General features: G+C 46.1%; 1 non-coding gene across 1 annotated transcript; it reads right to left on the reverse strand.

The window, feature by feature from the left end:
• Positions 1–7,729: 7,729 nt before the first annotated feature.
• Positions 7,730–7,803, reverse strand: trnan-guu (transfer RNA asparagine (anticodon GUU)). Its single transcript has one exon. It is a non-coding gene; the product is annotated as a tRNA-Asn (tRNA).
• Positions 7,804–11,161: the final 3,358 nt, after the last annotated feature.

Raw genomic sequence — 11,161 nt, forward strand, 5'->3', positions numbered from 1 at the left:
GAATGAGATCCGGGTCAAAGTTGTGGTGGGTTTGTCGTGAAATGGTGTCGAGAAGGAATGACTCGTTCCCTTGCCTCTAACTCTGATCCTGTGGGTTGGTCCTGGGCCCATATTTCTGGAATTGCTTCTTCCCTGAGGGCATCGATTGAACAGTTTGCCAAGCCGGGAGAATGTTGGGCTCGCTCCTTGCACGACCACTGGCTGCTGGTGTCTCCCGCTACAGGAACAGGAGAATAGACGAGATGACTGCGTGGCTACAGGGATGGTGTGGGAGAGATTTAAATTCCTGGGACTTTGGGACCGGTTCTGCGGAAGATGGGACGGGTTACACCGGAGCCGGACCAGGGCCGATGTCCTCATGGGGGAGTTTGCTGGTGCTGTTGGAAGGTTAAAACTAGAATGGCAGGGGGATGGGAACCTGAGCAGGGAGACGGAGGAGGGGGAAACAATGATAGAAACAAGACAGAACGGGATGAAGCAATAGTGGCAGGCAGAGAAAACAAGGGCGCTAAACAGAGGGCCGTAGTGCAAAATAATACTAAGATGACTAGCAATCTTGAACAGTCTAAAGGTGTTAATGTGCGGATCATTTGCAATAAGGTCGATGAATTGACAGCGCAGATAGATATTAACGGGTATGATATAGTTGCGATCATAGAGACATTGCTGCAGGATGACCAAGGCTGGGAACTGAACATCCCGGGGTATTCAATATTTAGGAAGGACAGGCAAAAATGGAAAGGAGGTGGGGTAGCGTTGTTAGTAAAGGAGGCAATCAATGCAATAGTGAGTAAGGATATTGGCTCGGAAAATCACGATGTGGAATCTGTATGGCTGGAGTTAAACACCAAGGGGCAGAAAACGTTGGTTGGGGTTGTCTATTGGCCCCAAACAGTAGGGGAGCGCATTGAACAGGAAATTAGAGCCAGAAAGTTACAACCATAATCGGACTTAAATTTATATACAGCTTGGTCAAACCAAATTAGCAATAATACAGTGGGGGAGGAATTCCTGGAGTGTACATGATTTATTTCCAGACCAATACATTGAGGAACCAACTAGAGAACAGGCGATCCTAGATTGGGTATTGTGCAATGAGAAAAGATTGATTAACAATCTTGTGCGGGTCCCTTAGGGAAGAGCGACCATTACGTAATAGAATTCCTCATTAAGATGGAGAGTGAAGTAGTTGAATCCGAAACTAGGGTGCTGAATCTAAATAAAGGAAATTACGAAAGTGAGTTGGCTAGGATAGATTGGAGAACTTTACTAAAAGGGATGACGGTGGATAGGGAATGGCTAATATATAAAGAACATGTGGAGAAATTATAACCATTATTAATTCCTGTCTGGCACAAAAATAAAACAGGAAAGGTGGCTCAACCGTGGCTTACAAAAGAAATTAGTATTAGTTCCAAAGAGGAGACATATAAAATTGCCAGAAAAAGCTGCAGGCCTGAGGATTGGGAGCAGTTTAGAATTCAGCAAAGGAGGACGAAGAGGGGGACAAGTAGAGTATGAGTAAAGTAGCTGGCAACACAAAAACTGACTGTAAAAGTTTCTATAAATGTCATGAGAAAAAGATGAGTGAAGACAAATGTAGGTCCCTTACAGTCAAATGCGGAACAAAGAAATGGGAGAACAATTAAACAAATACTTTGGTTCTGTCTTCAAAGGAGGACACAAACAACCTTCCAGAAATGTTAGGGAAGCAAGGGTCGACTGAGGAGAAACTGAAGCAAACCAGGATTAGTTTTAAAGAAAAAGTGCTCGGAAAACTAATGGGGCGAAAGGCTGACAAATCCCCAGATCCTGATAATCGACATCCCAGAGTACGAAACGAAATGCCCCTGGAAATAGTGCATGCATTGGTGATCATCTTCCAAAATTCTACAGACTCGAACAGTTCCTACAGATTGGAGGGTGGCAAATGTAACCCCACTATTGAAAAAACAGGGAATTAAAGACCAGTTAGCCTAACATCAGTCGTGGGGTAAATGCTCGAGTCTATTTTAAAAGATGCGATAACAGAACGCTTGGAAGGCATTAACGGGATTGGACAAAGTCAGCATAGGTTTATGAAAGGGAAATTATGCTCAACAAATCTACTGGAGTTTTTTGAGGCGCTAACTTGTCGAATAGATTGGGGTGAACCAGTAGATGTGGTGTACTTGGATTTTCAGAAGGCTGCTGATAAGTTCCCACACAAGAGGTTAGTGTGAAAAATCAAAGCACATGGGATTGGGGGAATATACTGGCATGGATTGAGAATTGGTTGACAGACAGGAAAGAGTAGGAATAAATGGGTCTTTTTCCGGGTGGCAGGCAGTGACTCGTGGGGTACCGCAGGGATCAGTGCTTGGGCCCCAGCTATTCACAATATATGTCAATGATTTGGATGAAGGAACGGAATGTAACATTTCCAAGTTTGCAGATGACACAAAGCTGGGGTGGGATGTGAGCTGTGAGGAGGATGCAGAGAGGGGCCAATGTGATTTCGACAAGTTGGGTGAGTGGGCAAGAACATGGCAGATGCAGTATAACGTGGATAAATGAGGTTATCCACTTTGGTTGTAAAAACAGAAATGCAGATTATTATCTGAATGGTGATAGATTGGGAAAATGGAGCGGTGCAACGAGACCTGGGTGTCATTGTACACCAGTCGCTGAAAGCGAGCATTCAGATGCAGCAAACAGTTAGGAAGGCGAATGGTATTATGGCGTTCATTGCAAGAGGATTTGAGTACAGGAGCAGCAATGTCTTACTGCAGTTGTACAGGGCCTTGGTGAGACCACATCTGGAGTATTGTGTGCAGTTTTGGTCTCCATATCTGAGGAAGGATGTGCTTGCCATGGAGGGAGTGCAACGAAGGTTTTACCAGACTGATTCCTGGGATGGCAGGATGATGTATGACTAGGCCTGTATTCACGAGCGTTTAGAAGAATGAGGGGTGATCTCATCGAAACATATAAAATTCCAACAGGACGAGACAGACTAGATGCAGGGAGGATGTTCCCGTTGGCTGGGGAGTCCAGAACCAGGGCTCACAGTCACAAGATAGGGGCTATGTCATTTAGAACCGAGATGAGGAGAAATTTCTTCACTGAGGTTGGTGAACCTGTGGAATTCTCTACCACAGAAGACAGTGGAGGCCAAGTCATTAGATGTATTCAAGAAGGAGATAGATATATTTCTTAATGCTCAAGGGATATGGGGGAAAAAGTGGGAACGGGGTATTGAGTTAGACATCAGCCATGATCATTTTGAATGGCGGAGCAGGCCCGAAGGGCCGAATGATCGACTCTTGCTCTTATTTTCTATCTTTCTATGAAATTGATAAAGATAAAACAGTCTGAACCCCCAACAGAATATGACTTGTAGCATATATATTAATGAGAGGAAGTGAGAAGCGTTCCCGTGGATTGGCTCCGTGGCTCAGTTGGTTAAAGAACTCCGGTCCGAGATTCAACTCCCCGTGGTGCTTTTGTGGAATTTATGATGTGTCGTGAATTTGACCAGCAAAAACATCGTTCGGTGTTTGTATTTTGTTCACGGTCCAATACGGAACTTCTCAGAATATCTCTTCAAAATGCCCTTTTATTTTACAGACTGACCTCTCATAGAATGTGAGAGTAACATCTTAATATAAGGACACGTTCTTGTTTCTGGGCTCGTTGAGGTCGGGGTATAATTTACGATTCGAGGTTCATATTCCGGAGAATCCCCAATTTAGCCTTAGAATTTTTATCTTGAGCTGCGGTTCAGACTTTTGCAAAGAGGGAAAAGAAGTCCCCAAATCACTCCACCTCTATCTCAAACGCTTTCGGAAGAAGTTCAGTTCAAACAATCACTACCTTTCAAGGCACGTCAATAACCTAAACTTTCATTGAACGAGCTTTGCTTTCAATTGCATTCGACCTTGAAACCGCTCTGGGCTTTCATCTCACTGAAGCAGAGTCTGGCCGCTTTGTATCTGTGAGCATGTCACTGACCAGGTCTGCATTGATATTGGTCTCTTTCAATTTTAAAAATTTCACCAAGCCTCAGGGAAAAGAAACCGAGAATCGAATTGTCCCTGCAAGTGAAGAATTGAAGGGATTGTTGCGTCAAGCAGATCTGGAAAATGCACAGTGCGGTCGCTCAGGAATTTCAAATCCACCCTCTCGCCACTCAGCGATCATATTAACTGACCTTTACACTGGCCTTGTGTCACCGTGCTGAAATCGAGTATTTCTCCGGCACGTTTCTCTTAACTTCACAGTTGCTGGTTTAAGTGTGAAGACCAGCTCGTTGGATTTTCACTCCTGCAAGCTTCACGCATTCATTTTGGAGAAGTAAACTAACAGTAGTCAGCTGTTTTATTGGTGGCTGCAATCATAAAGTTTAGCTCAGTGAATTATTGGTTTAGCAGGTGATCTCTTCGTCTGTTTCGGTGGTGCTATCACTTAGCGAGAAAGTTTGATGGTTCGAACCCTTATTTCATTTTCCCGAAGGATTCATCGCCTCACATTTCCAGGGTTTCAATGTGTGTTTGGTCTGCAAGAAAATGTATCGTGATCATAGCCGGCTGCGCAGGGCTGATATTCCACCATTTACCCTGTGGTCGGAGAGCAGGCACATGAAACATATAAAGGAATGGAACAGTTGCTTCACGGAAATCACAATTCAGAACCCATTTCTTTTAATCGGGTTTATTTTAAATCAGTTAACGCCTGCCTTAAATAGCAGACTCAGGACTGTCTCACAAACAGGTTAAATCTTCATAGAATAATGACCACAGTCATTTTTAGACTGGACGCCGGACGGCGACTTTGCTGTCAGTGAAGAGAGACGGGAAAGACCAAAGTGCCGTTTGCCCCTCTCACTGTGGCCGTGAAGGACTGTGTCCAGGCAGAAATCCTGTTCCCACCGGATGATCCTCCCCCCAGATTATCCTTTCTGAGCTCTCGCCAGGTGATGCTAAACACTCAGGTGGGAAAAAAACTAAATCTACAACAAGGTGTTTAAAACAAAGCTGATTTATTTAACACATATCCAGAATATTAAACTCCAGCTCAGTTATAGGGGTTATTAATATCAGCAGTCCTGCATGCGATTAACAGCAGAATCCAAGCCCTGCAATCAGTTGTGAACTCGCTGGTGTCTCAGCACGTCTGATGATTGAGCGAATCCCTCCACACACGGATCACAGAATGATAGAAAGTTACAGAACAGAAGGAAGCCATTCAGCCCATCGTGTCTGTACCGACCGAAAAAGAGCTATCCAACATAATCACACTTTCCAACACTTGGTCCATTGCCCTGTAGAATACGGCACTTCAGATCCACATCCAAGTTCTTTTTAAATGAGTTGAGGTTTTCTGCCTCGACCACCCTTTCAGACAGTGAGTTCCAGACCCCGAACACTCTCTCCGCTTCTGTGTATCCTGTTACTTTTTCACTGCTGTCCGGAAGTCTATGAACAACTCCCACCAAAGTCTTGCATTCTATTCTGTTGCTAATTTCTACGCAAAGCCTTTCCACTGCGTGCTCACCTTTACTGATATGTCTTCTTTCTAATGCAGTAATAGTATCACTCCTCAATATCGCTGCTCCACCGCCATTTCCAATGTCCCTATCCTTTCTAAACGGCATATAAATTGAAATATTTATCTGCCAGTCATGCCAAGTTTGTAGTCAGGTCTCAGTGATGAGCACTACGTCATGCACTTTAAGCTGAATTTACGCTTCTAATTCACTTGTTTTATTTCTTATGCTACGTACATTAATGCATAGAACATTTAATTGGGCAATAGAACTTGTAATACCCTTATGCCCTGATGTTGTGTTTAACACACTTGGTAAATAATGTTGGTGAGCTGCAGACACAAGTGGTAACATCGGATTATGTTTTAGTGTCAGTAATGGAGACCTGGCTCAAATAAGCGGAGGAATGGCCACTTAAATATTCCTGGCTACAACGTATTCAGGAAAGGCAGGGAAAAAAATGGGGGGAGGTGGTAGAGGGGAGCAGCCACTATTGATCAAAAATACTGTTACAGCGGTAGAAAGGGTCGCCATGCTTAAGGGTTCAAAGGCAGAATATTTTTGGTTAGAATTAAGGAACAATTGAGGAGCTATTACGCTGCTGGATGCATTCTACAGGCGACCAAATAGTGGGAAGGAGATAGAGGAGCAAATTGGCAGGTAAATTGCAGAAAGATGCAATAATTTTAGAGTAGTGATAAAAGGGAACTTCATTTATCCGAATATAGACTGGGATATAGCAGTGTAAAAGTCAAAGAGGGCGAGCAATTCCTGAAATGTGTACAAGAGAAATTTTTTAATCCGTATGTTTTCAGCCCAACGAGGAAGGAAGCAGTGTTGGATTTATTTAGGGGAAAGAAATGGGGCAAGTGGAGCATGATTCAGTGGGCGAGCATTTGCAGCAGGTTTAGTGTAGTTATGGACAATGCAAGGAAAAATCAAGTATGAAAATACTCAACTGGGAAGAGCGAATTTCAGCGAGTTGAAAAGGGATCGGGTCCAGGTGGATTGGAATCAAAGATTGGCAGGTTAAACAGTGAATGAGCAATGGGAGGCTTTGAGTGAGGAGATAGTTCGGGTACAGACTGGACACATTATTGCTCGGGGAAAGGTTGGGCATGCAAAACTAGAGCTCCCTGGATGACAACAGAGTATTTGCGACAACATTTTGTACATTCTGAATACCAATATCCGGACAGGTGTGCCCACGGTTATCAACCACAACCTCGTCACTTCCACGCTGACAGATAAAAAGCGGCCACATTCTGCTTGAGTGAGATTAAATCCGAGAACGGTTTCAAGGTCAATTGCAATTGCGAGCAGAATGCATTCAGAAGACGTGAGATCATTGAGATACCTCCAAACACCTTGCCAGTTTGAATAGCAGCTCAAGATCACAGGTCGGGGGGAAAAATGAGGGCTCGTCCGGGATCTCTCACATATTTCAAACAACACACCCGAAGCGAGAATCATACCCCTCGACCAACGAGCCCGCTGGAATAAAAAACGCAACAAGCAGTAGTTTCTGAGTATCAGCGGCCACTTTCCCCACATATCCCTTGAAGCACCGTAAATAAAAATGTGTCCGTACATGAGTGAAGAATCATAAAGCCAATTTCTGCTCTGTTGGGTTTTGTTTCGGGCTCCTGACGCTGATAAAGATGATTGGGGACAGTTGATGAGTTAATGGTTGTAAGGGCGCAGATACTCCGGTGTGAGGGTGCAGATCCTCCGGTTTGAGGGTGCAGATCCTCCGGTGTGAGGGTGCAGATACTCCGGTGTAAGGGTGCAGACACTCGGATGTAAGGATTTGTTGCCACGACTGAAATGCGGCTTAGAACTGTTGTTATTATCAGAGGCAGCGCTGCAGGATCCTTTCATGATCTCTCATAAATCAACTGAAACCCATCGGAATATGAATACAATTTTGCGTTTCCAAAATAAAAGGAAGTGACATTCATTGTGGAAACAGTCTGGCGTCACTCACTGCAGAAATATCCATGTCAGAGTGAAGCGGCTCTCCTGCAACCTTCGGACCTTGTCTGTCAAGAAGAATTCAGATTTCCGCGAAGCCAATCACAGGTTAAATGGTGGAAGGTCGGCCGTGCTCAGCTGGCCATCGAAACCGGGCGTTTGTTTTGCAGCCAAAACAAACATCAAAAACCAGGAAATGCGAGACCATGAAGATAAAAGTTTCCCTAGCGTCCCTGGGTGGGCTCGAACCACCAACCTTTCGGTTAACAGCCGAGCGCGCTAACCGATTGCGCCACAGAGACAGCACACGTTTGATCGTGAACCACTGATTCAACGAGCTAAAAATCCAGGTTGCAGCGATCACTCTGACCTCTCTCTCTTCGATCAGTTTACTTTTCCAAAATAAAGTGTGTGAAGTTTGCACGAGTGAAAATCTGTGCTCTATCATTCCTGAACATTAAACTCACTTTGCCATTAAACACTGTATGTTGGAGGACTCAGTCCCCTCGTGGTCGAGAGGATTGATTTCTCGAGCTGTGATTCGCCATTCTCTATTCCAGTAATATTCAGGTTTGCTGAAAATGAGATGAGATGAAATGAGCAGGTCCGACGAGCAGGTCTGTGACACGACTCGGTGTTTACAAAGTTGTCCCGTGCACTTACAGTGAAGCGGACGGCAGTTTTCACTCTCAAACAAGTAACTATGATGTTAAGAAAAAGTGTCGATAGTAGCATGATGTGGAGATGCCGGTGATGGACTGGGGTTGACAATTGTAAACAATTTTCCAACACCAAGTTATAGTCCAACAATTTTATGTTAAAATTCACAAGCTTTCGGAGGCTTCCTCCTTCCTCAGGTGAATGTCAAGAAATCCTCGAACCTCTCGCATTTATAAATCACAGAACAATACCTGGTGATGACAGACAGTCTTTTCAACTGCCCGTTGCCAAGGCAACCAAAGTGTTCAGACAGATAGGTGTTACCGACAGGGCCACCGAATATACAAACGGCCAGAACAAAAAAAAACAGAGAGAGAGGCCGAAACATCCGAAAGGAAAAGACAGCAATTGACCCGTTATATTAAAAATAGATAACTTTTGTTCACTGGTGGGGTAACGTGTAGCGTGACATGAACCCAAGATCCCGGTTGAGGCCGTCCTCATGCGTGCGGAACTTGGCTATCAATTTCTGCTCGACGATTTTGCGTTGTCGTGTGTCTCGAAGGCCGCCTTGGAGAACGCTTACCCGAAGGTCGGTGGCTGAATGTCCTTGACTGCTGAAGTGTTCCCCGACTGGGAGGGAACCCTCCAGTCTGGCGATTGTTGCGCGGTGTCCGTTCATCCGTTGTCGCAGCATCTGCATGGTCTCGCCAATGTACCATGCTTTGGGGCATCCTTTCCTGCAACGTAAGAGGTAGAAAACGTTGGCCGAGTCACAGGAGTATGAACCATGTACCTGGTGGGTGGTGTCCTCTCGTGTGATGGTGGTATCTGTGTCGATGATCTGGCATGTCTTGCAGAGGTTTCCGTGGTAGGGTTGTGTGGCGTCGTGGACGCTGTTCTCCTGAAAGCTGGGTAACTTGCTGCGAACGATGGTCTGTTTGAGGTTAGGTGGCTGTTTAATGGCGAGTAGTGGAGGTGTGGGAATGGCCATAGCGAGGTGTTCATCATCATTGATGACATGTTGAAGGCTGCGGAGAAGATGGCGTAGTTTCTCCGCTCCGGGGAAGTACTGGAAGACGAAGGGTGCTCTGTTGGTTGCGTCCCGTGTTAGTCTTCTGAGGAGGTCTATGCGATTTTTCGCTGTGGCCCGTCGGAACTGTCGATCGATGAGTCGAGCGTCATATCCCGTTCTTACTCGGGCGTCTTTAAGCATCTGTAGGTGTCCTTCGCGTTCCTCCTCGTCTGAGCAGACCATGTGTATTCGCAGGGCCTGTCCATAGGGGATGGCCTCTTTGACGTGGTTAGGGTGGAAGCTGGAAAAGTGGAGCATCGTGAGGTTGTCCGTGGGCTTGCAGTAGAGTGGGGTGCTGAGGTCCCCGTCTTTGATGGACATTCGTGTGTCCAAGAAAGCAACTGATTCCAAGGAGTAGTCCATGGTGAGCTTGATGGTGGGATGGAACTTGTTAATATTATTGTGTAGTCTCTTTCGTGATTCTTCGCCGTGGGTCCATATAAAGAAAATGTCGTCGATGTATCTGGTGTATAGTGTTGGTTGGAGGTCTTGTGCAGTGAAGAAGTCCTGCTTGAACTTGTGCATGAAAATGTTGGCGTATTGGGGTGCGAATTTGGTCCCCATGGCTGTTCCGTGTGTTGGGGTAAAGAACTGGTTATCGAAGGTGAAGACATTGTGATCCAGGATGAAGCGGATGAGTTGTAGGATGGCGTCTGGAGATTGGCTGCTGTTGGTGTTGAGTATTGATGCTGTCGCAGCGATGCCGTCATCGTGGGGGATACTGGTGTCGAGTGCCGAGAAGTCCATCGTGGTGAGAAGTGTTCCTGGTTCAACTGGTCCGTGGGTGCTGAGTTTTTGTAGGAAGTCTGTAGTGTCGCGACAGAAGCTGGGGGTTCCCTGTACGATGGGTTTCAGGATGCCCTCGATGTATCCAGAGAGGTTCTCACACAGGGTTCCGTTGCCTGATACGATATGACGTCCGGGTGTGTTGGCTTTGTGTATCTTTGGGAGGCAGTGGAAGTCTCCCAAGCGGGGAGAACGTGCGATGAGAGCGCGTAGGATGCTTTGAAGGTCTGGATCGAAGGTCTTGATCAGTTTGTTGAGCTGGTGTGTGTGTTCTTTGGTTGGATCTGCGGGTAACCGTCTGTAGTGTTCCTGGTTGTCCAGTTGTCGGTATGCTTCTTTGCAATAGTCCGTTCTGTTCTCTATGACAATGGCTTCTCCTTTGTCCGCTGGTTTGATGAAGATGTTGCGGTTGGTCTTGAGAGCGTTGATGGCGTTGCGTTGTGCTCGGGTTCCATTCTGGACTGTCTTCTGAGTGCGGCTGATGAATCTGTCATTGACGCATTTCCTGACAGCTTGAGCATACATGTAAAGCTGAGGGCAGCGACCCTCTGGAGGAGTCCAGTGAGACTCTTTCCTCTTCGGTTGCTGTACCGCGGATCGCTCTGTCTGCTGTTCCGGATCGTTGATTGTCTCATTGGGTTCGCTGCTGAAATCTTGGGGTTTGTGGAAGTATTCCCGGAGCCTCATTCTCCTGATTAATTCCTCTGTGTTCGGCGCGAGACTAGTGGGGTCCATTTTTGTCGTGGGGCAGAAATTGAGCCCTCGGCTGAGAACTTCGATTTCGTCTGGTTGAAGGGTGTGGTCGGACAAATTGACGACAGACTTCCCTATGGTTGCAACCGTGGTACCAGGGGAAGCTTGGTCGATGCTGGTGGTGATGCCGAGTTTCTCAAGCATCCTGCTCTTGGTTTGCATGCAGGAAGCGTAGTTCTATTGCCTCGTCTGTTTGGCGGTGTCTCGTAGCTGGTCTGCTGTGTCCTGAGTACAGGTTGACAGTTTGGACTCTATTTTGGTTTCGAGGTTGCGGCGTCTGTTGGAGAGCTGGTGTATGAGATGGTTGCGGAGTGTGCGAGAGGTACGAAGGCAGAGTCTCTCAGCGTAGTCTGTGTTGTATATCGACTTGAGTGGGTTCGTGATCT

The sequence above is a fragment of the Heptranchias perlo genome, unplaced genomic scaffold (assembly GCF_035084215.1).
Source record: "Heptranchias perlo isolate sHepPer1 unplaced genomic scaffold, sHepPer1.hap1 HAP1_SCAFFOLD_73, whole genome shotgun sequence".
NCBI classification, from domain to species: Eukaryota; Metazoa; Chordata; class Chondrichthyes; order Hexanchiformes; family Hexanchidae; genus Heptranchias; species Heptranchias perlo.